Source organism: Coregonus clupeaformis, chromosome 7 (genome assembly GCF_020615455.1).
Source record: "Coregonus clupeaformis isolate EN_2021a chromosome 7, ASM2061545v1, whole genome shotgun sequence".
Taxonomy (NCBI): domain Eukaryota; kingdom Metazoa; phylum Chordata; class Actinopteri; order Salmoniformes; family Salmonidae; genus Coregonus; species Coregonus clupeaformis.
In genome coordinates this window covers 20,069,174-20,096,278 of record NC_059198.1, presented here as the reverse complement: position 1 = coordinate 20,096,278, position 27,105 = coordinate 20,069,174, and the positions used below count along the sequence as shown (strand labels likewise).

Here is a 27,105-nt window from a genome sequence, read left to right as displayed (position 1 = left end):
AACTGAACAAATTGGAGATGGGAGTTTTAAGTCTCCATCTAAATTGATAAGAAATCATGAATTCAATATGGGAATTTACAATCACTCAACAGCGCTAGCGATTGAATTACCACGCAATATAAATCAATATTTAGGCTCACGCTTTGAAAGTTGTTTCAATGTTTATCATCAGACAATTCATTATTTACAGGTAAGACAACCAACCGTCTGTAGAGCGCAATAGACTACTATTTTATACAAGCTTACTAAATAAATGCTATCATTCATTGCTGTTAAAATTAATATGTTATGATAAAGAATCGGAAATGTGTTTTTATAACAAAAAAAGAATCAACAGACATCACATGATGTTAAATTTACTTCATTGCTGTATATAACGAATGCCTTATGTGAAATGAATTATGCTCTGCCAAACAGACAACAGCATTGTTGCTTTTGAGGAAATATGCAGCCCTCATTCTTCGTCCTGTAGCCTACTTTGTGAAGATGCGCAGGTGACGCACCTTTGCTCACGTGAATACGTGAATACCGATGAACACTTTGAGCACCTCACAAGAGAAGGGCGCTTACCTGTTGAGCATCTTCAGAGCCAGAGGATGATGGCCTTTTTGAAATATGATCAGTGTGTTATGCCGCGTTCATGTGCTAGTCGGAACCAAGAAACTCGGAAATGTCCGACTTGCTAACTGGGTGAACGTGGCACGTGTATAACTACAACCAGTTAGCAAGTCGGAAATGTCCAAGTTCCGACAAGCACTTGAACGCAGCATACATGTTACCCCCAAATATTAGTCCGTTGTTGATGGATGACGAAACATTTTTACAACAACATTGTAGGCTAAAGGGGCAATCTGAACTGATGTAGTGTAGCTGTACTGCGCGTGTGTTAAAGACCACACCATTGTTGGCATGTGGAACAATTCGTTTTCTAGTGTGCCCTTAACCCGCAGGTATTCATCTTCTTCGGTCCTGAAAAAAAGCCTATGTGCCGAAGTTTAAGCCTAATGGAGCGTTTCAATGGAGCAGTTATTTGAAAGGTTGGTTCTGTTTTAAAAAGTAAATTACAAGTAAGTGATGATAAGTAAATGACTGAGGTATTGTAAAAATGTCGTCTACCTGTTAAAACCTCTACGGGATCGGTGTCCCATATACGGGAGGGTTGAGCTAAAGTGCTCAAAAGTGATTAGCATGACTGTTGTAAGCAGTGGCGGCTCCTGAAAAAATTCTCAGGGGGGGCAATTTTTCTGATGATTTAGGTGACCTACACACATTTAAAAAAAGATATGTCCAGCAACAACATGAAGACAGGGGCAGCATATAAGTCAATACCAGAAGCATTTATTGACTGATCTCAAAAGTGTTGGCTTACCAGGGTTGGTGGAGCCCTCAGTTTCATCTTTGCCTCGCAAAGCTAACTCAAACACTCCGCAAAACTTCACACACTGGATTAGCCGGCTGAGGATGTGGCGGTTCTTGCTAATGTCGTAGTAAATATATTTGTTATAGTGAATATGGAATATGATATGTTGAGTAAAATGTTGTGCTAAGATCTATTTAGGTCAGGAGCTGGTTATAAGTTCTGTTCCTATCCAATAACAATGGACAAAAGGGTCCTATCTTGTCAGCCTTGTCAGTTTCAGTTCTCCAGTAAACTTCTGATTATCAACACTAACCTCATCGTTGTGGCGGCGGACAGCTAGCCTGTATCCCTCATCCAGTTGAGTGGGAATGTTCACTCTCCCCAAAGCAGACAATCTCAAACAGCTATCCATGTGGGTCTTTGACAGCTCATGTTTCTTAATCTTTCCTGAAAGATGGTGCATGTCCGTTACACACCAGTCGCTGTCCAAGCGGTGCTGTCTGCCGTGCCGCCTTCAGGGTGAAAGAGTAAGCAGGGGGTAGCAGAAGACTGCATTAGCTACATCGCAGCCTGCTAGCCAGGTTTTTCGTTCGTACCAATTTTTGGAAAATCCTCGGGTGTAGGACTTTCCCCCTTTAGTAGAAACCTGTTGAATTATTAAATTTGGTCTGGGAGGTCCTAATTGTTTCGTTGCCAATTTATCTTCATTTGTTCGCCGACAAAAAGGAACTTCTTTCAAAGACACAATCGAGTTGCACTGAAGCCTAGCCATTTTGATAGAAGTAGTGAATTGATTGACGCTGCTACCCGCTCTTTTCTTAGTTACGTTCATGGTTATATGTTACGTATGACGAAAGCGCGTAAGTGCAAGCCCTCAGAAACCCATAGAGATTGTATTGAAAGCTCTGATATTTGAAAAAAATAGATTTTACATGGGAGTCTATGACAGACTTCTGGGCGATTTTCAACCTGACTGAAATCGCCCCCAAAGAGGGGGGCATTTGAAGCACGACTTTAGCCTGATTGGACATTTAGTGGCACTGTGGCAGATCAGACGTCTAGATTACAACACTGATAACTACTGTTGCCGTGATATAATTGATTAGAAAAAAAATCCCTTCCTTTTCCCGTTTGGCAGTGCGTCGCCCATATCGCCCTATTGAACACACCGCCCCTGGTTGTAAGTAACAGCAAACCTTCCAGGACATAGACATGTCTTGTATGGGCAGAAAGCTTAAATTCTTGTTAGTCTAACTGCACTGTCCAATTTACAGTAACTATTACAGTGAAAAAATACCATGCTATTGTTTGAGGAGAGTGCACAACAACAACAAAAACATATCACATCAACTGGTTTGATACGTTCACCTCTGAAGGTAAATAATGTACTTACATTCAGTAATCTTGCTCTGATTTGTCATCCTAAGGGTCCCAGAGATAAAATGTAGCATAGTTTTGTTTGATAAAATCAATTCTTATATTCAAATGTATGAACTGGGTTCTACAGTTTGAACCCCTGCTGTCTCTGGCTCCACACCCACCCCGCCCAGCAATCTAGATGTGTGAAAGTTAGTGTATAAGCTAATGATCCATCATGTATGACATTCCTGGGAGTGTGTAAACTTACATTTTGTATTACCATATTATTTTTGTATGTTCTCTATTGTTATGTACTTGAAAATGTATCAGTTGACCAATTCGGCACATTTGGGCAGACTTGATACAAAATAGTCCAGTATTGCAATGCCTCACTGGATCAATCTGAAACTTCGCAAACACACTGCTGCCATCTAGTGGCCAGAATCGAAATTGCACATAAACTGCAATATTATATTGTGACCTTTCTCTTATGTTTCAAATATAATGGATAAAAGAACAACAAAAAAAACAAACATGTTTTTTTGGTTGTATTATCTTTTACCAGATCTAATGTGTTATTCTTCTACATTAATTTCACATTTCCACAAACTTCAAAGTGTTTCCTTTCAAATGGTATCAATAATATGAATATCCTTGCTTCAGGTCCTGAGCTACAGGCAGTTAGATATGGGTATGTCATTTTAGGCGAAAATTGAAAAAAAGGGTCCGATCCTTAAGAGGATTTAAGGCAGGATAGCACATGAGATGGCCCATAACCCCAAAAGTCAATTATAAGCTGCCCATTGCCAAAATATGTCTTTGTCATGAATTGGAGGTTGGAACCATGTCAAAACATGAGTAACAGGTAACAGTTTTCTTTATTCACAAAGTCAAAGTAATAGCCTATAGCCCACAAATTGTTACTTCAGGTAGGGCAATATAGCCCTGAAGATTAACCAAAACGTGATTTGTGTCAGCCAGTAGGTTTATTAGCCGTTTAGTCGACTGCACATGTCTAAGGTGTCATCACTTGTCATTCACTGAATTTGGTATAGGACACTAGAATTACCAGGAGTTTTTGTTGAAGAAGCCATTCGAATTGACTGTAAAAAAAATTATAATTGTGTAGCCTGAAACATTTACATGGTTCATCGATTTTTCCATTGCACGTACAATAAGCTTCTACGAATTTGACTTTTTAGATTAAAAGGTACTCTTCAGCGGGTATATCCTCATTTTTGTTGCCTCGGTCAGAGATTCTACTTTGCATGTGAAATAGACACCTTTGCTTTGTCATTGTAGCTGTCTAAAGAAACAGTAGTCACATGACTTGGAAGCTACCCTCCCACCCGCCTCTGGTTTGACAGGACAAGATGGCGGCTGCTGAAATCTCAAAGCATTGTTATTTTCCATCGCCTATTGATTCTTTGGCTATTTGATGAATGTAATGAGACAAACCTTGGACAGAATACTAGAACACAGTGTGGTTATCCGTGATAAATCAGAGAAAGCATAGATTTATTTGTTACTGCTGAATGTAAAGTGAGCATTCATTGCACCAAAAGCCCTTTTTGTTTCTTTGATAATACAAAACAAATCTGGGCACTGTTAGTCTCTTTTTCCCACATCACCCCTGCTGTTCATATGCACACATGATATGGACTATCCCAGTGTCTGGTTTTTGTCTGGTCACTGAGTCTTAAAGTAACTGTCTCGAGTTTCCAGATTTCTATGAAATATGACCTATAATTAATTACAGTATGAGTGAAAAAGTTTTCCAAGAAATGGTCATTAAAAAGCAGCTTTTCTGTGATTGAATGGTGTGGGCGTGCCCCAACGACAGAATAGTGTGGGTGTATACCGGTCATAAAAAATATTAACGCTAGTAGACCGCTGATTGGCCATCTCTCCTATGTGAGGAAATAGCAAGCATTTTTGAAACTGTCTGTTTTAGATACAAGTTTGAGGTGGGGTTTTTTAAGTGTTTTTTCACCCTCCAATTTATGCTTTGGCCATATATGAGTATAAGATGAGTCAATAACATTATTTGGGTATGAGTTAACAGAATATGAACGTTTAAAAGTGAGATTTTCACAGGACAGTTACTTAAATGGTTTTTGAGTGGTTTCAGATTATGTTTTCAATGTAGCCTAACTTGGGCAGTTTTATCTTTGCAGTTTTGTCCCCCAACCTGACCTGAAATGGTTGACATGTACAATATTCCAATTGCAATTAGAGAGGGAGGAAAACATTGCAAGCCATGCTCATGGTGATGGTCTGTCTGTAAGCATGTTAATGGCAGTCCAATGGACCTGGTTTAAATTCAAAACCACACAATTTGTGTACGATGACAATGTAACAAAATATGCTTCCTTTGGGAAATCTCTGCTCGTCAAAATATATTTCACATTATTACTCAGTTTATTTATTTTTTGCTAACACTTCACTGAAAGCAGACAGTTACAATGGATTATTATGCTATTATAATGCTTAAGAACATTTCAGTGACACTTAAAATGGTCTCTGTCCTTAATTTCATGTTTTTAATCCTATATCAAGCATGGATTATTCTTTAGTTTTCCCATGTTAGCAGCATATTAAGATGTTTGTTGTCTTTGTTTACAGAAGGCCCTTATGACACCTTGAACCCTGTACATAAACCCCATGTCTGTGGTGATGACACAGTTCCATGGCTGATGGTAAGATTATTGTTGACCTGTTCGCTAAAGCACATTTGGGCATGTTGCAAGGAGAAAATAGCAATGCTAGGAATGCTATAAGGTTTTGGGTAAAGAGAGCAAGTGTTATCGCCTTGGGGGAACATGACTCTGCTGCACAGGCTAATATTAACAGAAAATGAGTAGCAGCTTGCATCGTCAAATCTGATATGTTGCTGAGAAATGGCACATTGCATTCAGCTCTGCAGTCCAATCATTTTCAGCAATCACTTCTAATAAACTCAGATTCTTGATATCTTCACAAGATAATTACTAAATGTGGATCTGAAATCGGATAACTTTTCACCAGAGGCTTTTAGCTGGAAAAAAATACTGACGTATATCTCAGAATCGTTTTACTACTCTGCTATTGGTTCCCTTTTGCTTGCCTCACTCTAGTGGCCGCAGTCACGATTTACATTCTAGCATCATGGAAATGCCCAGAGAGAATGTGGTTCATCTTAAAGCCCTTTGATATTTTATTTTAACACTTTTTGGAGTATCTCTGTGCTCATACAATATATTACTGTAGGTTAAGTTTGGTCATTTAATCTTTTATCAGTTCACCGCACAACAGCGACACCAGCCAATGCTGCTTTCTAAATGGCTGGTTGTTTTTCCTATCCTGACTACGTAATGACGCTGTACTCTGGAAACAGGGCGTTTCCTTTGATATTGGTGTGGCATATTTTTGAATCAAAGCCTTCACTGTATTTGAAGGGGTCTCCTGGCAGTCTGCCAGAATATGGGCCCACTTGCCTCTTCCCCCATGGCTGCACAAGATCATGACTATTTGCACAGCTGTACTCTTTGCTGGTCTTAGCTGTCGAAAACTCAAGGCCAGCAGCCTCCATTTTATGGTGCAGTCGAAGGGGAAAGAGTTTGCACTGTAATGTAGCTACAGGAACAGGGCATATGATTAGGAATCAGGACAATTTCTACAAAAAAACGATATGCAACTGAACAATGTTAAATCGTCAGTGAGTGAACTAATACGAGAGGGATCCCTGAACATGGATTGATGTTTTTATCTTTATTTATTCATTTTTTTTTTCGTACAAGGTTGTTTGATTTTAGATGATGCATTGAGACGGGTAACCATTTACTTTTTATTGGGTATCCCCAAAAGTTTATTGTCAAAATCTGCATCAAATGTTATCATATGAATTTGTCCGTTTGTAGTTGACTGTCCTCGACAGTTACATTATATAGTTTTACATTTGATCGCGATCCAACATATCCTATGATTCACAATTAAGTGAAACATATAAAATATAAAACAATTAAATTAAAAGATTTCACAATATTAAAAAAATAAAATGTTTTCAGTTTTCAGGTTATTTACAACAGGTTATCCGTTGTTTTGTAATGTCCTAAATTAAACATTTAACCGCAATAAATACAGATAGTGTGACATATGCAGGCCTATATATTCCCTAATTTCAAAAATTTACCAAATCGTGTTATCTTTAGTATGAAATATTATCAGATTTTGCTTCTATAATACATATTAAGAACAAATGTGTTTAGTAGATTTTCAAACCAAATGATTATATATCGTGAACTTGAAGAATTGCAATCAAATTAGATTTACACATACGTATACAGACCACAATGTATAATATTGACTGATTCAATTATTGTAAATTACGATAGAATGATTCTTTGATAGTGGAAGTGTACGTTACTTGGCATATAATTTAATATCTTTATTTTATTTTTTTGCAATTTCACATCGTTATTTGACTGCTTTTCAAACGAAGGTTACAAAACTATTTTTGTACTGTAATATTGTATCTTTTAGCAGTCATTTGGTGTAACACAGTTAAATATGTATTGCGACTCATCATTACTGCAAAACTCAAATGGTATATATGGGGATATTATAAATACACTTTTGCAATAAAGGTAACTTTAATGTTTCAATCAATTATAACACTATAACTGACTGGATGTTGCATGAGGAATGAATTAACAAATAAACTTAACCCCTGAAGTGGACATTTGCAACTAAACCTTTAACCCTATAATACTAAATGGTGTTTGTCTTTGAGTTCATACAGTTTTGGAATAATATTTGCAGTTTTATAGTTGCCCACATAATTTTTTTATGACTTCTAATTACCTTTCTATATATTATTTGCCAACATGCTTTTGAACAAGCAAATAATTATCAGATCTTTTAAAAGTAAAAAACTATAAGTGAGAAAAAATGCTGTAAATCTCCTTACATTTAAATGTCTCTCTCTGTCCATTGTATAGTCTGGTTGAAAGTATTTCAGAATGTAAACTAAACATGTTCCCATATAGTAAAAACTGTAGCTACAAACTATTTTCTAATTGTGGGACGTAGGTTTCTGGTACCTCTGACTTTCACTCTCTGAATGCTGGCCTTGGTCTACTGTAAAAAAGTTTTATGAAGGCCAACCTGTGTTTCTATACCACCTAATACAAGAATGGCTGTCAGTGACACGTTAAGCTGGCCTGCTACTCCCTCGCCACAAAGGTATAAAGAGGACTGTTGGTTTGTGTGTGTGTTGGGGTGTGGAGGGTGGTGGTGGGGGGGCTTTGAGGGTTAGTGGTGGTGTAGGATAATCAAGCTTCGGCTTAATCAGGTTGTCTGCACTATAGTCCTCGTTTTTCACTGTTCTCTCAAACTTCTTGACCTTTAGGGTGAGACAAGGCAATGCCCAATACAGTTGAGTTTTGTGCACTGAGTTTTGTGCACTGAGATTTCTGGGGTACATTGGGGTTTGGAAAACGGGCTGATATAACAGGCATTAGATATCATTTGACATTGGGGGTTGTGGCTGAAGTATTTCCTCAACAACCCAAATCCTAAAGTTTGAACCAAGGCACTGCATGACTGAGCTTTAGTAAAATATTGTACTGTACAAACAGTACAACAATAACGATAATTCTGCTGAAGAATAATATTACTTTATTTGGTGTTAAACTGTGTTATTATTATGAATACTCTGAGGTTTGAAGTAAGTTACGACAGGGTTGGCTGTGTTAAAAAATACATGAGTATTCATTTGTAGGCTGATGTGATAGTTGAAAGTGTGTGTTTCGATATACACTACCGGTCAAAAGTTTTAGAAAACCTACTCATTCAAGGGTTTTTCTTTATTTTTACTATTTTCTACATTGTAGAATAATAGTGAAGACATCAAAACTATGAAATAACACATATGGAATCATGTAGTAATCAAAAAAGTGTTAAACAAATCAAACTATATTTTATATTTGCAGCACTCCATCACTCTCCTTCTTGGTAAAATAGACCTTACACAGCCTGGAGATGTGTTGGGTCATAGTCCTGTTGAAAAACAAATGATAGTCCCACTAAGCCCAAACCAGATGGGATGGCGTATTGCTACAGAATGCTGTGGTAGCCATGCTGGTTAAGTGTGCCTTGAATTCTAAATAAATCACAGACAGTGTCACCAGCAAAGCACCCCAACATCATAACACCTCCTCCTCCATGCTTTACGGTGGGAAATAGACATGCGTAGATCATCCGTTCACCCACACCGCGTCTCACAAAGACACAGCGGTTGGAACCAAAAATCTCCAATTTGGACTTCAGACCAAAGGACACATTTCCACCGGTCTAATGTCCATTGCTCGTGTTTCTTGGCCTAAGCAAGTCTCTTCTTGTTATTGGTGTCCTTTAGTAGTGGTTTCTTTGCAGCAATTTGACCATGAAGGCCTGATTCACACAGTCTCCTCTGAACAGTTGATGTTGAGATGTGTCTGTTACTTGAACTCTGTAAAGCTATTTATTTGGGCTGCAATTTTTTGAGGCTGGTAACTCTAATGAACTTATCCTCTGCAGCAGAGGTAACTCTGGGTCTTCCATTCCTGTGGTGGTCCTCATGAGAGCCAGTTTCATCATAGCACTTGATGGTTTTTGCAAATTCACTTGAAGAAACTTTCAAAGTTCTTGAAGTTTTCCGTATTGACTGACCTTCATGTCTTAAAGTAATGATGGACTGTCGTTTCTCTTTGCTTATTTAAGCTGGTCTTGCCATAATATGGACTTGGTCTTAAACCAAATAGGGCTATCTTCTGTATACCCCCCCTACCTTGTCACAACACAACTGATTGGCTCAAATAAATTCCACAAATTAACTTTTAAGAAGGCACAATAATTTAGAAAAGACACGTCCCCTGACCTTATATTAGTATTTTCTGTGTTTCATGTCCAAGTCATCACAACGTCACTAAAATTGACTGTGTAGCTTAATAGATTTACTTTAAAGCTAGAATCCTTAGTTTCTACATCAATGTTTGCACTTATACATTAAGGATATATATATACCCATTGATTCTTAAAGAATATAATTTGTAAATGCCTCATGAGCTTAGTTCAGATGTCTTACCCCATCAGAACCCCAAATATAAGCTTGTTTTACTCCAATGTTTGTAAACAAAGTAAATGTAAACAAACTGTGTATATCCTCAAAACATGGTTTAAACTATAATGTTGCTATCATGGTTGGTCAGGCCTTGCATCCATAGCTCTGTCTATGAATTTGAGTGGTTACATTTCTCCAGGCCCATCCCCCAGTTTTTTACCAAAACAGAGGTGGGGTGTCCGCTTTGTTATTTTTTCAATTAAAGATTCTAGCTTTAAGATGACATGAAACGCCAAAAATACTCATATCAGGGATATTGTCAAAATTGCTAAAAAGTAAGCATTTGGAGACACTGGTCAGGTAAACAAAACCAAAGCAAGTATTGTGGTCTTGTCCATAGACTGCTTACATGGTAAGGAAACCAAAATGTATTTTTGTAATTTGAGTGAACTATCCCATTTTTAAGGTCTTGATATTTAGGACACTTTATCACACAATGTTTCTTCTGACATTACAAGGCCAGAGCCTTCAGGAAATGAAAAATAATTGAAGGAGACGTAATATAATGCTGTATCATGCTGATACAATACAGGACACATTTCATGCTACTCATGCGTTCAAGTCGGGTCTGTTTGTACCAGGATCCTGGGCGAACTTCTCAGACATAAAGCCTACCTGATGATGATCCGCTTTCTCCTCACTAATACATGATAGAATTGATCAAGCCGTCTTGAAAGTTGTCTGCATGAGCCCTCTGTATGTCTGGGACAGGCCGATCTTTGGTTACTAGGAGGTCATCTGCAATAGGATGGGGGGGGGGGGTCTCTTTAGACAGAAAAAGATGAGCGGGTCAAATAATAAATGCCAATGAAAACATGGAGTAAACATCAGATTAAAAGTACAGTTTTGAACACACAGTAGGTGAGTGGTTCTGTGAGCATGTCAAGTGGACTGTTTGGTTGTTGTTTGCGTGCTCTTTAGTTTGAATGGTAAATAAGTGAATGGTTTGTTTCAGATGTTAAATGCACTGCTCGGTGTGAATGCTAACTTCTTTCCCATGTTCCACTGTTCTAGATGCAGCTGCTGGTTTTAGGATGTGCACACACAGCATGTCCTTCCCACCCAGCTGAGTAACACAGACAGCTCCAGCAATTTTCCCTGTTTCATTTGACTGCAAATCCTTCAGCCACTGCCTTTTAAATGGAGTGTACTCATCTATAAAACTCTCCATAATAGTAAAGAAAAAGCAGTATGGGGTGGATGAGCAACGTCTGACCTTTGACTGCAACCCCTAGCCTTGAAGACTGTCCACATTGAATAGAGAGACCTTTTGGCTGGAAACTTTTGTCCTCGGATGGCATCTTATGTTAAACACGTTTCGTTTTCTTACTACGAAATGCATCACTTTCATCGTAAGATACAGTACTGCGCATTCATTCATGCCATGCCGCTGCCATGGTTACTTTTTTTCCCTTTAGTATTCTTGGGATGAATTGGCCAATGGTACAGATGGGCATGGGTTGCTTTCATGCTATTCTGTCGTAATTGCGTTGTTTATAGGAAAAATGGAAAGTGTTTAATAAAAGAGGGAAAGGAGAGAAATGGATTCATATCTGGAGGTGTCGGTTGGCAGATTAATGAAATGGACTGTTTCTCTCTCTCTCTCTCTCTCTCTCTCTCTCTCTCTCTCTCTCTCTCTCTCTCTCTCTCTCTCTCTCTCTCTCTCTCTCTCTCTCTCTCTCTCTCTCTCTCTCTCTCTCTCTCTCTCTCTCTCTCTCTCTCTCTCTCTCTCTCTCTCTCTCTCTCTCTCTCTCTCTCTCTCTCCAAATTAGGTAGAACTACTTGTACTTCTTGACTGACCATTAGTCAGCTGAGTTATTTGAGATTACATAAAAAATCTCTAAGGAAATTAAATACAGTACTTGGCCTATTACCTGCATAGTTAAGTTATCGACCATCCTGGAGTATTCCTTCCTACGCGCTTCCTCGTATGCGTGGCACTTTTCGTCCTGCCGGTGTGTTCGCATATTTTCTTAATTAGGGTCCCTCATTAGCTTCAGCTGGAATACCTGCTCTCTCTCTCCTAAAGCACTGTGACCTTTCGTGAATTAAGAGCAGAGTTAGAACTAGTCTACCCTGCGGTTCCTCATAACTAGAGGACGATACACCATGACTAATTAGTAAATCTCACCTCTCTCATACAGTGAGGGTGGGGGTTGGAGGGTAAATGCCCACCTGCTGCAAACCGTGGAAACCCACATCAGTCAGGAGACCTTTAGGGTGGATTTCATATCTCACTGAGCACGAGCTAGCATGCTTTTGGCTTGTTTTAAACATTTAACTCCACAGAAGTCAAAATGAGCAAGGGAAATGCAGACTGCACCATGTCCTTTCTCCTGTCACACAATGGTGTGGAAAGGTCAGGCCTAATGAAGTCGGAGGTGTGACCCCTAGTATTCAGTGACTGTGCGCGGGCCCCCGCACCACCTCACCTCACCAGCCATGTGGGTTAATCCCCTTTTGATCCTAATTGATAGGCAATAACACGATCCTTATCCAGGAGCTGTGTTTTGTCTTCCGCAGCCCAACTCTCAGAGTGTCGGTGACACAAGGTGGTAAAGCGCTAAACCAAATGTGAAATTGATATTTTTCATGTTTGTGTGCTTAAACCCGGGAGTTTTTTTTATAGACACTTACAAAGTGCTCAGTGTTCAGTTTGTGTCATCTGAGGCTCTTAGCAGGGCTTACTACCATGACCTCTAGGATCCCTCATTGTTCTCGATGGTAAAGTTTGTTTGACTTGACCTCTTTCATCTTCAACACCATCTTATGGATGGTTGCACAGCTTTAAACTGTTGGCTAATTACTCACAAAGTTTTAATGAGTTGGCTGGACTTGGAATAATCACTTGAAAATGGAGGAAGCATGAGTACCATATTATTCCATTTTCTGTACTATTGGTCACCTGTGGGGCCGTTACATAAGCCCTTATTTATCAAACAATCGGAACCTCAAAAATGAGTACCAAGTGAATATCATTTTCATGAACATTTCAAGCTTGATCAATATTAACGTGATCTTACGGCACAATTATATTTTGTGTCAACTCTCAGTTGCTGTATGCAAATGTCTAGTGGTGAAAATGCGGTGTTCCATGGCATTTGTGACTGAACAGTGTATTTGGGTGAGTAGGGCAAAATTAAAGATGGGTTTATTATCATGTCAAGTCTTGTGCATATTACAAAAAAGTCTGATAAAGTCCAGTTTATTAATAAGGAACCAGATATCAGTAGAATATTCAAGTTTATGAGTCAAATGTGGGGTTTATGTTTTTTCCTCTATTTCACCCATTTTCATAAAACATCACATTTGATCCTCTGATTTGCCATCTAGTAGCTTTACTCTCCCCTTTAAGCGTTTTGCATGTTTTTTCGTTACGCTCATTGTTAGACTTTGGGCACTTTCATTAACTTCAGGACTGTGGGCAAATAGTGGTGCCAAGGAAACCACAGGCAATGTCTTTTGGATAGCCGTTATGCATCGGCAGCTCACATCACACCAGGCTGCAATGAAGTTTAGCATTTTAGTTCAACTGGAAAGCTTTTATCGCTGTTTTTATGAGTTACTTTTATCAGAAATGGTGCATAGCGAGAAGGGAAGTAGTTTTCAGACGCGTTTCGTCTATAAAGCCCCAGGTTTTTTAGAATGTTGTTGGAGTAAACAAAAGGGAAGTAGATTAGACTGCCATTTCCACCAGTCTCTTCAACTAGCACAATTAAGCAGGCTGTTCCGGCAGTGTGCTCAGCAGTGTACAACAGCACACTTTGGCTGGGAAATGCCAGGTGTCGTGTCTGTTCTTGTTCATTTCACACAGTGACTCGAGTCCCTCCCTGGAACGCCATTCACAGGTCTCCGTAGGATTGGAAGTTGTTTTCAGTTTGTTTGTTAAAAGAAGTAATGGGGAACCATAAGACCCGATAACATCATTTGTTGCTCGGAAAAGATTCATATGGAACAAACGCTAATTACAATTGGGACTTTGCTCATATACTCCACTTGACTGCAGACACCTGCCCTTTTCATGCCAAGCTCACCCATGTCATCCCAAAACAGTCGAAGTGAACTGAGTCAGTCTCAGACATCCATCTGTAGACCCCACCCTTACCCTCCAGACAGACAGACACACACACACACACACACACACAATCGAGATGAAATCACAACAGCAATATCACAATGCCGTTTGGCCTTAAAGTATCATTTGCAGAGAAACAAGTCATTCAAAGTGATTACAGTCCAGGATGAACTGATTATCATGGATTCAAAGTCTTATTGTTCAGCACACATTCAACCTTAAGAATGTTTCATTGGTACCTGGAGGATTATTTGAACCATGTAAAAAAATATTTTGAATATTGCTACAGTATTACATTTACATTTTAGTCATTTAGCAGACGCTCTTATCCAGAGTGTAGGGGAGAACGGTTGGTCGTAACACTTTCATCTGTAGTTTTTACTTTCAGCACCAGTATATATTACAAGATTTTCAATATTAGGAGAAAGGCCAATGTCTTGGGTTGAAATGGGGACCCATTTGATCCTCATATCTTATTGCAACATGAAGTTATAAGCCATCAAACACACTCTGTCCACTTGTGACAACCTGCCCCTTCGTGGGGTTGGTTGTCACACAGTATGGAGTTGGTTGTCACAATGTTTTCTAGTAGTTTATTTCTTTAGTAACAGGAAGTGAAGCAATATAGCAAACAAAGTCTTAGAAATAGCCAACTTTCTTTGATTGAATGATATTCCTAACAAAATGCAGCATTTTATTCCTTTAGAATAACATCTGACATTTTGAGTATATTTGTGTATGTATGCGTGTGGGTGTGTGACAAAATAAATGTGTGTGAGAGAGAGAGAGGCAACGAAGGGAGCTCTTTACATCACAATCAACCAAACAAGTCCTACAGGCCCTAGTTTTATCACACCTGGACTACTGCCCAGTTATATGGTCAAGTGCCACAAAGAAGGACACACCGGTAGGCAAATTATAGTTGGCAAGAACAGATCAGCACAGCTGGCCCTTAAATGTACACGGAGGGCTGATATCATTAGCATGCATGTCAGTCTCTCCTGGCTCAAAGTAGAGGAGAGATTGACTGCACCACTACTTGTCTTTGTAAGAGGTATTGATGTGTTGAAAGCACCGATCTGTCTGTTCAAACAGCTAACACACAGCTCAGACACCCATACATACCCCACAAGACAAGCCACCAGGGGTCTCTTCACAGTCCCCCAAGTCCAGAACAGAGGCTAAGAAACACACAGTACTATATAGAGCCATGACTACATGGAACTCTCTTCCACATCAAGTAACTGAAGCGAGCAGTGAAATCAGATTAAAAAAACAGATAAAACAACACCTCACGGCACAACACGGACTGTGAAGAAAGACACACGCATACGCGAACACAATCTAACACACGCACTCTACATACATACATTTAAATATTGTATTATTGTAATATTGTACATTTTATATTGTACATTTGTAATAATAGAGTAATAATGTCTAGTATGATTTATTGTTTTATTTATGATGATGGCTGTTGTTGTGTTGTGATGTAATTGTTTTATTCCTGTTTGGACCCCGTGAAGAGTAGCTTGGCAGCAGCTCAAATCAAAATCAAATCAAAGTGTATTGGTCGAGTACACAGATTTGCAGATGTTATCGCAAGTGCAGCAAAATGATTGTGTTTCTAGCTCCAACAGTGCAGTAATACCTAGAAATACTTGCAGTAATACCTAGCTGTACAATCAGGGTAGAGCGTGGACGCAGTCCCCCACTACCACAAATTATGCAGTCGAGATTCCCACATTTGAGGAATTCGCAGGAGTCGGGATGGCTGTAGTGCAATGGCCGAGACTCGCCCTAGGTGAGCCTCCTTCATGATCAAGGTGTCTGCCAGGTACAGTAAGTATCTAATGGGGATCCTAATAAATACTAAATACTAAATGGCACAAGCACAAAAGAGCTTGGGATTTATTGTATACTGGCAGTGGCAATGTTGATAGTGACAATCAACCCCACATTCCATGTGCTCATTAAGATGCTAGTTACCACATGGCTTGATCTAATAACTCTGAAATAGGTTTTAAATATAGCTCTCCCTTTCCTCTTTTCAGCAAACATAATTGTTCATGGATACTCCCATAATTCAAACATTTACAAAGAAAATACCAATACTTTATATTTTTACTTTCACCTATGAAAAATATAAATTCCCCTTAACTCAATGTTTTGTCATGCTGACATGAATTGACCAGGTGGATGAGTTCTTTCAAAGAATTCACACATTTTAACCTTACAATTATTACACAGTGCCATTTAGATTGGGAGTAATTAGCACTGTGACAACCAACCCCGGTCTCCCCTAATCTTATCATGATGCCTGTAGATGCCTGATGATGATAGTTCTGTAATTGCAATGTTTTCTAAAATGTTCCCCAAAGGCTAGATTTTGTTTTCTATCTAGTGGTAGACAACATTTGATGAGTTCTCTGGAGATAATTGCAATCTGCAAGAATGTTCAGCTTCTGAAACGATACATAGAGACCAGTTTCTGTCCAGTGTCTTTTCAAAGATGGCTATCCATTCCTCCAATGGGAATACAATTGATAAAGTATTAAGGGGCCTCCTCTCTTTGAGGACGGTTGGATCCTCTTGTTCTCACACTGTACAATGTCCAGAGAGACACCATTCAAATCCCTTACATTGGCCAAGAAGAGACATCGGCCTGTCGTTGTTGAGAAAGGACAAGCTTTGGTAACTATCACCTTCAGATCAACCAGATATAATTTTGCAATCAAAATAATGAACCCATTCCTTTCTACACTACAGCAATGTATTGGTCAATTGAAAGACATTCTCAAATGTAGGATTAATTATTAATTCAAATGTGTGGTTATTAACAGATGGCTTGAGAGTGGTGCTCAACAGCCAAATTTAGATTTTTGTTGTTTTCTACAGTTATGCAGCAAAAATCCATATTTACATAAATCCTCTAAAATGGTTAGAGCCCATCTGACAGAGCTGTACACACTGGCTTTATTTGCAAATGCAGATTGGGTCCCAATCTCTGGGCTGAATGTGTGAGGCTTTACTGTATGTTTGCTTATCTGTCCAGCCATCCCATCTATTCAAATAACATCCCTTTAATTAAAGGGAGGCGTGGCTCACTGGGCTTATTCTCTTCCTGGGACCCTTTCTCTTATTTTGGGGACCAGATGGTGGAGGGGCACAGAAGCTCCCCTTTTGTGCAGACGGCCCCTGTGAAAAGAGCCTTCTCCCTAATGTAATCAGTGGCACCGGAAGGGTCCAGTCTGGGCTGTGAAAGGAGACAATTTGGTCTGGACACATCCAGATTACAGGAACACAGAGTTCATCTCCCGGCCCTGCCCCCTTTGACCAGGGCCCTGGCATGAAGTAGCATCAGCTTTGATCAGTGGAGGGAAGAGGGCGACGATCCGACCTGCCCGCTTTACCCTGTACTTGGCTGCTGCTGACACCTCCTTCCGGAAAGAGCCAGGGGGGGTTGGCCTGGGGTGGGGGGCACCATGACCTGTCTAGACAGTGTTGCATGTTGCTGTTGTGTTGCCAAGGGGAAATTATGAACTCTGACCTTAAATGCAGTTGGTTAAGAGTCACTCTGGTCATCCAAAGGGATGTTTTTCTATTTGGAGGGGTTGGGGGGTGGGGAAAAAGGGCGGGGGCGTGGATGTGACCCACATAATATACAATATTCTGGAAAGGATCACTAGCATGAATGCATTGACAAAAGTTTTTCTGAAGTTTCATTTTATTTGTATTTATTTAGTTTTCCGTGAACTCTGAACAAGAACTGCTGCAAAACATTGAAGGACATGATGGCGCATATGTGGCGCTAACTGTTCTGACAAGCAAACAAAGATTTTTATTTCATTGGTTTGTTAGCAGATTATACCTGCTCACTTGGGGATGTTTATGGAAGCATGATGGACTTCGTGTCATACGGGGACCAAGACATGCAGATGATCTACATGGGAGCATTTTTTCTGGATTTTCAGAGGTTTTCAGTAAGTCATCTTTTTTAAATATATATTTATGTGTGTGTGTGTGTGTATAAATAAATGCATTACTTTGGTTATGTGTAAAATAACCCAACATACTTGTATTCTATTGTTATAATATTTCAGTAATTTGTGAAGTTTTTCCTTAATTTTATGTACAAATACAGTGTAATAAGAATGTAAATGGGTTTTCTTTTTATTGGGAAAAAAGCTTCTTAATAGACTCAAAGGCATTGCATTGTTTTCTTGCAAGTTGACTCTGAAAAGCAGTATTACTGTACCTTGTATAGAATATTTCAATATTAGAAATCTTGAATGAGTCCACTTCTATCTTTGTATTGAGGGACATTAATTGCTGTATAATTTCATGAGATATCCATTTGGTTTGTTGACAGTTTTAACTGAGCTTAGCCACACACTTGACTATATGATAACAGAATTGATAACATTTTGTCAAATAATTCAGTTTTTTACAATATGTTTTATTGATTTAATATATAATATAACTGTTAATAAATGGTCACAAAACGTGTCTACGTAGTTTGTCGACTTTTGTTGCGCCTTGTCTAAAATAAAATAATCTGCAACAAATGCATATTTACAATGCACATTTTTAAAAAGGAAAACCCATTCATGTATCGTTAGTACCACATAGTACCGCTATTTTCTCATAGTCTGTGATGACTGGTGCCTATTCACCAGCACACAGCCAGCTGCAGGAAGCAGTGGTTGTTCCTGTGGAGCGCTGGGTGTAGTGATTCTTCCATCATGGCCGCCATTGCCACCCCGCCCTCTCGCCTGCCACTCAGGACTAGCAGTAAAATGGAGTGAGCAAGACTAGAGAGTGATGCGCCTACCACTGCTATGTGGCTGATGTGGCACACTCCATTGAACCATAACCCTTCCTGTTCACTATACCGAGCTTAGGGGCTCTCTATAGGTCTTACGGTGCTTTTAAACTGTGTTAAAGCACAATAGTGTACGAAGGTGAGAGTTATTATATGAGTGAGTGCTTAGGGAATGAATCGTTGCATAGGACAGCACAGGTAGAAGGTGCTACTGATACAGATGATGGGTAGCCTAACCCACCATCATTTTCTCAATGACTGTAGCCACAGGAAATGGTTGACAGTGCAGGCCGTTCAGAGGCTCAATTATAGAACTGGTGTTGCTTCGCCATGGTAATATGTGGCAGACCGCACAGAAGGATATTGATCTGGATTGGCGAGTAGTGTTATTTGCGAAAATTACTTTAAGGTGCGTTTGTCTAGGAAGTAACTAGGGATAGTCATTCCAGTGATAAAACTGGTTTAAATTTTGTATTTTCAACCAGTTTTGCAGTCAACAGGATGGAGTTTTAACTAGTTTTGCAGTTAAAAGGATCTATTTTCAACCAGTTTTGCAGTCAACAGGATGGAGTTTTAACCAGTTTTGCAGTTAAAAGGATGTATTTTCAACCAGTTTTGCTCACTGGGATACAGTAAACGGTACATCATGAAGTGAGACTTATCTTCATGCATTGGATATGTTTTTGTTATCAGCACATCAAATGAGAGATAGAGGCGAGGATGTCTTATGCACAATTTCACCAGCTCTTCTGTTTAGCATTGAGATGTCTTCCTGAAGATTTATGCGTTATCTACCAAATCAATGTGGGCAAAAAGTGATTTGGTTATATGATCATATCTTATCCCGCCTGCATAACACGGCTGTGCCATTTTTCTGCGTTATCAATTTCACCAATGATCCTTTGCGTCACCATAGAACACTGTGTCATTTGAATTCCAGAATTGTATTGTATCTCAGAAGTAGAATGTGTTTTTGCAATGTAGGGAGGCATTGAGTGGTCTGAAACATGGTAACTCTTACAATTGTGTCAAATGGGTGAATATATTTGACTTTTGGTTCATTGTGGTGAATATATACCATTGATGCCAAATTACTGTTTTACGGAATACGATAACAAACCCCATTTGCAGTACTCTTATCTAGTTGCTTCTAAGTCACTATACGTATTATACGTATGTTATTTTGTTGCTCATGTGCACCAGCAACTTTGGATGTAGCCTAATTCTGAGATTGTTCTTTACAATATATTGAGGAACCTTAATTTTGCCTGAGAAATGAATTGTGTGATGGAGTATACAGCATAGGAAAAAACAAGTTGGATCATACAATAGCGGTAAAATTAGGTTGGATCATATAAATCAAAGCTCTATTTTTAGGCACCCCTGGTAAATATGGCGTTCTCATTGGTTCACAATGTATATTTGTGTCTTTGTTTTTTTTCACAGTGTGTGAGGAGGATGGCTGTGCTCTGCACCACGAAGAAGATGTCATGCTGAGGATGGGTTTCTGCACTGATATTGTTGGTGTGATGTAGCGGCGGCTCTCTCACTGTGTCTCTGTTGGCCATGATGCGTAACCATAGAGAGTGAGTGACAGCCTGGTCCCCACACAGCATAGGGGGCCTGAGGTGAGTAGGATGTGCCCTTGGCCCTGCCTGTCTGGCTGCCTTTGTTTCTCGCAGCAACAGAAACACATACAGAGCCTTCAGAAATTCAAAATGGATTAAATTAATACACAATTCTCACCCATCTACACACAATACTCCATAATTACATTTTTGTGCAAATTTTTTGACAATTGTTTGCATTAAAAAAAAAGTATTCACACTCCTGAGTCAATACTTTGTAGAAGCACCTTTGGCAGCGATTACAGCTTTGAGTCGTCTTGGGTATGCACATCTGGATTTGGGGATTTTCTCCCATTCTTCCATGCAGATTTTCTCGCTCTGTTAAGTTAGATGGGGAGTGGCGGTGAACAGCAATCTTCAAGTCTTTCCACAGAATTTCAATGGGATTCAAGTCTGGGCTTTGGCTGGGGCACTCAAGGATTTTTACCTTTTTGTTCTGAAGTCATTCCAACGTTGCTTTGGCTGTATGCTTGGGGTCATTGTCCGCTTGGAATTTAAATCATCGCCCCATTCTAAGGTCATTTGCACTCTGAAGCAGGTTCTCATCAAGGATTTGCCTGTATTTGGCTCCATTCATTGTTCCCTCTGTCCTTACCAGTCTCCCAGTCCCTGCCGCTGGAAAGCATCCCCATAGCATGATGCTGCCACCACCATGCTTCACGGTAGGGATGTTGTTAGACGGGTGATGAGCTGTGTGTTTGGTTTACTCCAGACATAGCACTTTGCATTCAACCAAAGAGTTACATTTTTGTCTCATGAGAACACAAAATATTTTGCCTAATGCACTCAGAGTCTCACGTGCATTTTTGCAAACTCCAGGCATGCTGTCATGTGCCTTTTTCTCAGGAGTGGCTTCCATCTGACCACTCTCCCATAAAACCCAGATTGCTGAAGTGTTGTAGAGACTGTTGTCCTTCTGGCAGGTTCTCCCATCTCAGCCAAGGAACTCTGTAGTTCTGTCAGAGTGGTCATTGGGTTCTTGGTCATCCCCCCCTGACCAAGGTCCTACTTGCCTGATTGCCCAGTTTGGTCGGACGGCCAGCTCTAGGCAGAGTCTGGGTAGTTCTATATTTTTTCCATTTCTCAATGATGGAGACCACTGTGCTCTTGGAAACTTTCAACACTCTAGTAATTGTTTTATACCCTTCCCCATATAAATGCCTCCTCACAATTCTATCTTGGAGATCTACTTACTTACTTACTGACTTTATTGTCCCCATGGGGAAATTTTGTTGCAGTATCATGTACATGTTTAAAGTGGCGTTTAAAAAGAACGCCACACCAAACACAGCACACACTGTGGGATGCAACAGAGCCCCCCACGGACAGTTCCTTGGACTTCATGGTATAGTTTCTGCTCTGACATGCACTGTCAACTGTGGGACCTTATATAGACAGGTTTGTTTCTTTCTAAATCATGTCTAAACAATTTAATTGTCACTATAATCAAGTTGTAGTGACATCTCAAGGATGATCAAAGGAAATTGGATGCACCTATGCTCAATTTGGAGTGTTTTTGCAAAGGGGTGTGAATACTTACGTATAATTAGATATTCCTGTATTTTATTTTCAATACATTTTCAAAAGATTAGAAAAACATGTTTTCACGTTGTCATTATGGGGTATTGTGTGGTGAGTTTATTTTATTTTTTTTATCCATTTTGAATTCAGGCTGTAACACAACCAAATGTGGAATAAGTCAAGGGGTATGAATACTTTCTGAAGGCACTGTATTACAAAGGACTGATATTATGAATATGGATGTCTGCATCCAGCCAAAATTATGGAATAGATCTGTTTTGGGGATATAAAAAAAGAGGAAAAATGACAATGGTTGGTGTTAAAATGAAGGATTTGAATACGGTATGAAATATGGAGTATGAGAAACCTAAATCTCTCTTGGTGTGTATCCCACGGTTTGGAACCATGAGAGATTGATCGTGACAGTTCAGTATGGAACAAAAATTATGTGGTGACCGCATACTTCGGGCAATTTCTACTCGGGAACGTTGTTTGTGGGGTCTTAAAAAAATATTGAATGTCTAAAAATTACAGCAAAAAAGTTTGGGAACCACTGTTCTATTATTGCTGAGTTCAACATTTAGAGCATCAGTGGGTCTCAGATTGCTTCTGTGATGAAAACTGCATCATGGCTGCGTTTACACAGGCAGCCCAATTCTGATCTTTTTTCCACTAATTGTTCTTTTGGCCAATCACATCATTTCACATCAGATAGTTTTCAGAGCTGATCTTATTGGTCAAAAGACCAATTAGTGAAAGAAATATCTGAATTGGACTGCTGTCTAAACGCAGGGCGTCAGAGTCTGTGCTAAAAAGGTTTATTGGTCCACTCCAAATTATAGAGCGGATGTAGAAATGACTGAGGTATAATGAAAAATCATACAGTGCAATGAACATCCTTTCATACTGTTCCGTCCATACTCCACCTTTCATAATCTGTTATGTAAGTGAAATGTGAGTAGAAACCAGAAACCATGACATTAAATAAATGAAAAAGCACCTACACTGCTATTGTATTTCACTGCAGCATTTATAAACATTGAACAGAAAGTTTTTATGTGGGTTTTTATGTCATATGTGTACTCAGAATATACTTTTAGCATTGGAGGAAAAAGCTGTTTGGGCATGAAAATTAAGGAATTGAGGGGAATTGGAGCTAATGCTTTATTGACATTATGCCTTGTAGTTGATCAAGTTGGTAATTGAGGGAATCTGAATAGATGTCATATGTAAAGAAGTTTAGTTACTCTACTGCAACCCTGTCAATCCATAAACATACCCATCAGAACAAATTGTTGATTGATTATTTACTTGCAATGGTACACCATTAGTCAAACTTCAAATACTTCAAATACTCTGAACTAAAGTGATGCTCTTACGATGAATTAATGTCTTCTTCGCTTGCATATTGTTGCATGTACTTTTGACAGAGCTTAAGTCAACTTCACTTCAATTCTTGTCAGTTCATGGAATTCAGTTTAAGAATAGAAATTTGCATTGATAATTGTTGACTATTTTCTCTGAGCCCTACTGTTTTCATGAATGCCAGTCCCTCAACAATATCGTTGCATGGTTTTACTTTTGCAAGTGAATCATATCATCCAGCAATTGAAATGAATTATATCTGGTATGCATCCATCAATCAATCAGCAACCGTATTTCATTGATTAGTTTAGTCCAGGAAGGGGTTTCAACAGGTTTATAGATTTCTAAATTCCATGGGATATCTTTTTTTTCTATTTTTCTTGTTTTACTTTTTTTTGAGGAAAATGCCTCCTAAGTGAGAGAATGGGTAGGGTGGCCTACACCAGGAAGGGTCATTCGATATCCTACATGAGAAAAACAGCTAAATGGAAAACTTCTAGCATTGCGATGAAAACTATCCCGTGTCTCTTTTACCAAGGGGTCACTCAAACACAGTGTGTGAAATGAGAGTTGCCTTCTGTGTGACTTCTTAGAATGCATCCGCTTCTCATTGTCTGCCCAGTCAACTTCTACAGGCCCCAGTGCCCTGAGTCCCATACATAAGAGATCAAGGGTTACCAAGGTGCTATTGAGAGAGAAGGGCCCAATGCGAGAGGGGACAAACTGGACCACAAAATAATCATTTCCTTTGCATGTTAGGTGCCCTGGTGGGGATTCAGACAGGGTCACTGACACAACTGCTGGAGTTGCTGTTTGTCTTATCATTGTTCTTAATGAAAACGGACCCAGCTCTGTGCAGTGTGTGTGTCTGTGTGTGTGTCTGTGTGTGTGTGTGTGTGTGTGTGTGTGTAGCTTGATAATGCATTGAGGTGGTTACGCAAGGAAAGTTGGACCTGACTATGGTCAAGCAGTGCCAGACAGAAGTACCTCATTTAGAAAGGTAAAAGGTGCATCTTCCACTCGGGTTCTCTCCACAATGTCCAGTCACTGGACTCTGGCATTAACTTGTATTTTAACAAGATTAAAATATATTTGTCCTGGGGATTAGCATAGTTAGGTGCCCTTTTGCCTTCTTTTTGCTGTGGTGCGATGACAGTGGGCTTTGATCTGTGTTGCATGGCAAGGGTCCTGGCTTGGGCCTGGCCATTCGAGTGCCAAGTGTGAAATTGGCCTGATGTCATTCCCATTCTCCACCTTTTACATCTTTTACCACTTGAATTATGTTTCCGCTACAAAGCCTGGGCACTTCGATGCAGATTCCACTCAGGGTATAGGAAGCATTTAGAAACTATGGTAAAATGACACGGTAGGTGAGGGGGAGGGCATAGCAGGATGGGTTCTTTTGTAGGAAAGCTAGACAAGGGACATTAATACTTTTCTGTAATTTTTTCATATTCTCTTCCTCTTTCTTGGTCTTTCTCTCGCTCTCTCTCTGCCACCTAACTGCCTGTTGGCAGAGAACTTTTGAAAAGTTCTGTGAACTCTCAAAGCAATTACTTTTATTCTCCTTTAAAATAGTTGTTTTTGAAGTACGCATTTTAATGCACACATGCATGTTCATACAGTTGTTTCTTAAGGTAATGTGCTCACTCAGTTAACTAACCATTCATCTCAATGGGAAACCAATAATGTTTTCTTTGGATAGCTAGCTCTCAAACGCAGTAAAGTTATGGTTTCTAAACTATATTTTATGGTTACATTTAACCTTCACACAACAACCAATGGTTTTAGGGCTTAGCAGTTAGTTTGTTTTTTGAAGTGTGATGGGGTTTTGATGTTGGGTTTGAAACTTGGGAAATTGAAATTGACGGAGGTTCCCATTGAAAGGCTGCATAAAAAGCTGCAGAAGTGTGTGTGTGTGGACGAGAGAGAGAGAGAGAGAGAGAGAGAGAGAGAGAGAGAGAGAGAGAGAGAATGAACACAGAGAGAGAGAGGGAGGGGAAGAACAGAGAGAGGGAGAAAGAAAGGGGGGAGTGAGTTTGAGTTTGTGGGTGAGAAAGTACTGTGTATAGAGAATGGGTTACTGTGGGGTGGGGGGGAATGAGCCACCTGCAGCCATGACAGGAAGATTTGACCTTCATTGGTTTTTCTCTCTCTCCTTCTCCCTCCTCTCTCTGTCTCACTCTCTTTTCTTCTTTCTCCTTTCTTTTCCCGCCTGGCCACAGAACCACAGACTCCTTTCAGAAGCAGTGAGGACTGACCAGTCTGCAAGCGAGACACTGGCCTTTCTCCCATCATGCCAGTCACTGACTGTTCTAGGCGTTGCGTTCAAAGACTAGTGGCAGAAGTATGGAAATGCAGATAAAGCATTGTAACAAATGAAAGAGAAAAAAAAGGTTAAATGCCTGGAAATGGTCACCATCCACCACTTGTACCACCGCCTCGTGCATTATCTTTTGTTTTGAACGTTTTGCCAACATTTTCAGTTGTTGACGGATCTGTAGAGTGGAAGTATCTATCTACACACGTTTTTGTTTCTTTGAATTTAAGACGTTATTAACAATGACCTGTCACAGTTTGCTGATGATAGGCCCAAATGTACTCTTTCAGATAAACATTCTACATAGTTTGTTAGATATGGAATCATACAACTGCCATGTAATGTTTACGAGAAAAGTCCACTGGCTGTTTTGGTTATATTCTGATGATTGATTGAGTTGAACCAGTCATAGGCTGGCTCATTTTCATTACAAATGGTTAATATCCATGGGATATAACGCCCACCTGAGTAGTATGTGAGCTAATATGGAAATGTAGCAACATTTATCTCAAATGATATCCAATACATTTGATCCATCTTTATTTTGTAATAAATGTTTTGTCAAAGTTATAAGAAAAAATATTATTCACCATTTTGTGTAATGTTGTGATTATCCTTATCATAATAAAAATAAAGAGGGACTAAAATGTGATGTCTGTGTTTTAAACGTGTATGTTTGTGTCACCTTTATGGACTAACCTGACCTGTGTGATAACAACACAAACCTGGGAATGTAAAGCTATTGGATGAAATTCACTTTACAATTTCTCATGAGCAAATATCATGGTTATAAGACCTACTTGGAACTTATACCAGCATTGTTGTGATATTGCTATTTTATTGTAGGCCATTGTAAATGAAAACAATTTTGGATCATTATTCATTTTTATTTATCTAGTAGTCTTATTGATAAGGTAACTGTAATGGCGATGGTCTTGAGAAGGGAGTGTCAGTTTAGGTGAGTACTAGACCTAATAATAGGCCACCGCTTCAACTAATGCAGCCTTCTGGGCTGGACCTAAACTCTCAGGGGTAGTAATCGTTGCAATAAATGGTGGTAGAATCCAAATCATGTAAATATACTAGATTTCTGCATTTTGGTGCATTTTGTTATTTACCTTTTTGGTCGAAAGGTTACTACGAATGACATTGGTGATTTGCCCAGTGGTGTTGCCAAAACAGTGACGCCATCCACAGGGCTTCACTCCTATTTGGCAATGGAAGAGTCTAAATGGACTCCTTGGGACAACTCTGACGTCACCCCATTGAAGTTGAAATGTAAAACTGTTAGGTAAGGGTTAAGGTTCGGGTTAGGGTTAGGTTCAGGTTATGGGTAATGGTTGATGTAACGGTAGGGGTTAGGGTTAGGGTTTAGGGTAGGGACGTCCCAAGGAATCTGGATAGCACTAACCATTTGGCAATGGAGGGTCACGTTTTCTTTCAGATTTTTCTGTGTTTGCATAGAGATGGCCATGTCTCACAGGCGTTCATAGAAATAGAATGAATTCATT

At 39.5% G+C, this 27,105-nt stretch overlaps 1 long non-coding RNA gene and 1 other non-coding gene across 2 annotated transcripts; one reads left to right on the top strand and one right to left on the bottom strand.

Annotated features, from left to right (window-relative positions):
* LOC121570611 lies at positions 1-26,227 on the top strand. Its single transcript, XR_006001491.1, has 6 exons — positions 1-190; positions 951-1,037; positions 5,345-5,418; positions 17,797-17,918; positions 20,207-20,388; positions 25,500-26,227. It is a non-coding gene; the product is annotated as an uncharacterized LOC121570611 (long non-coding RNA).
* On the bottom strand, positions 15,622-15,781 carry LOC121570783. The gene has a single exon (XR_006001526.1). It is a non-coding gene; the product is annotated as a U1 spliceosomal RNA (small nuclear RNA).
* Positions 26,228-27,105: the final 878 nt, after the last annotated feature.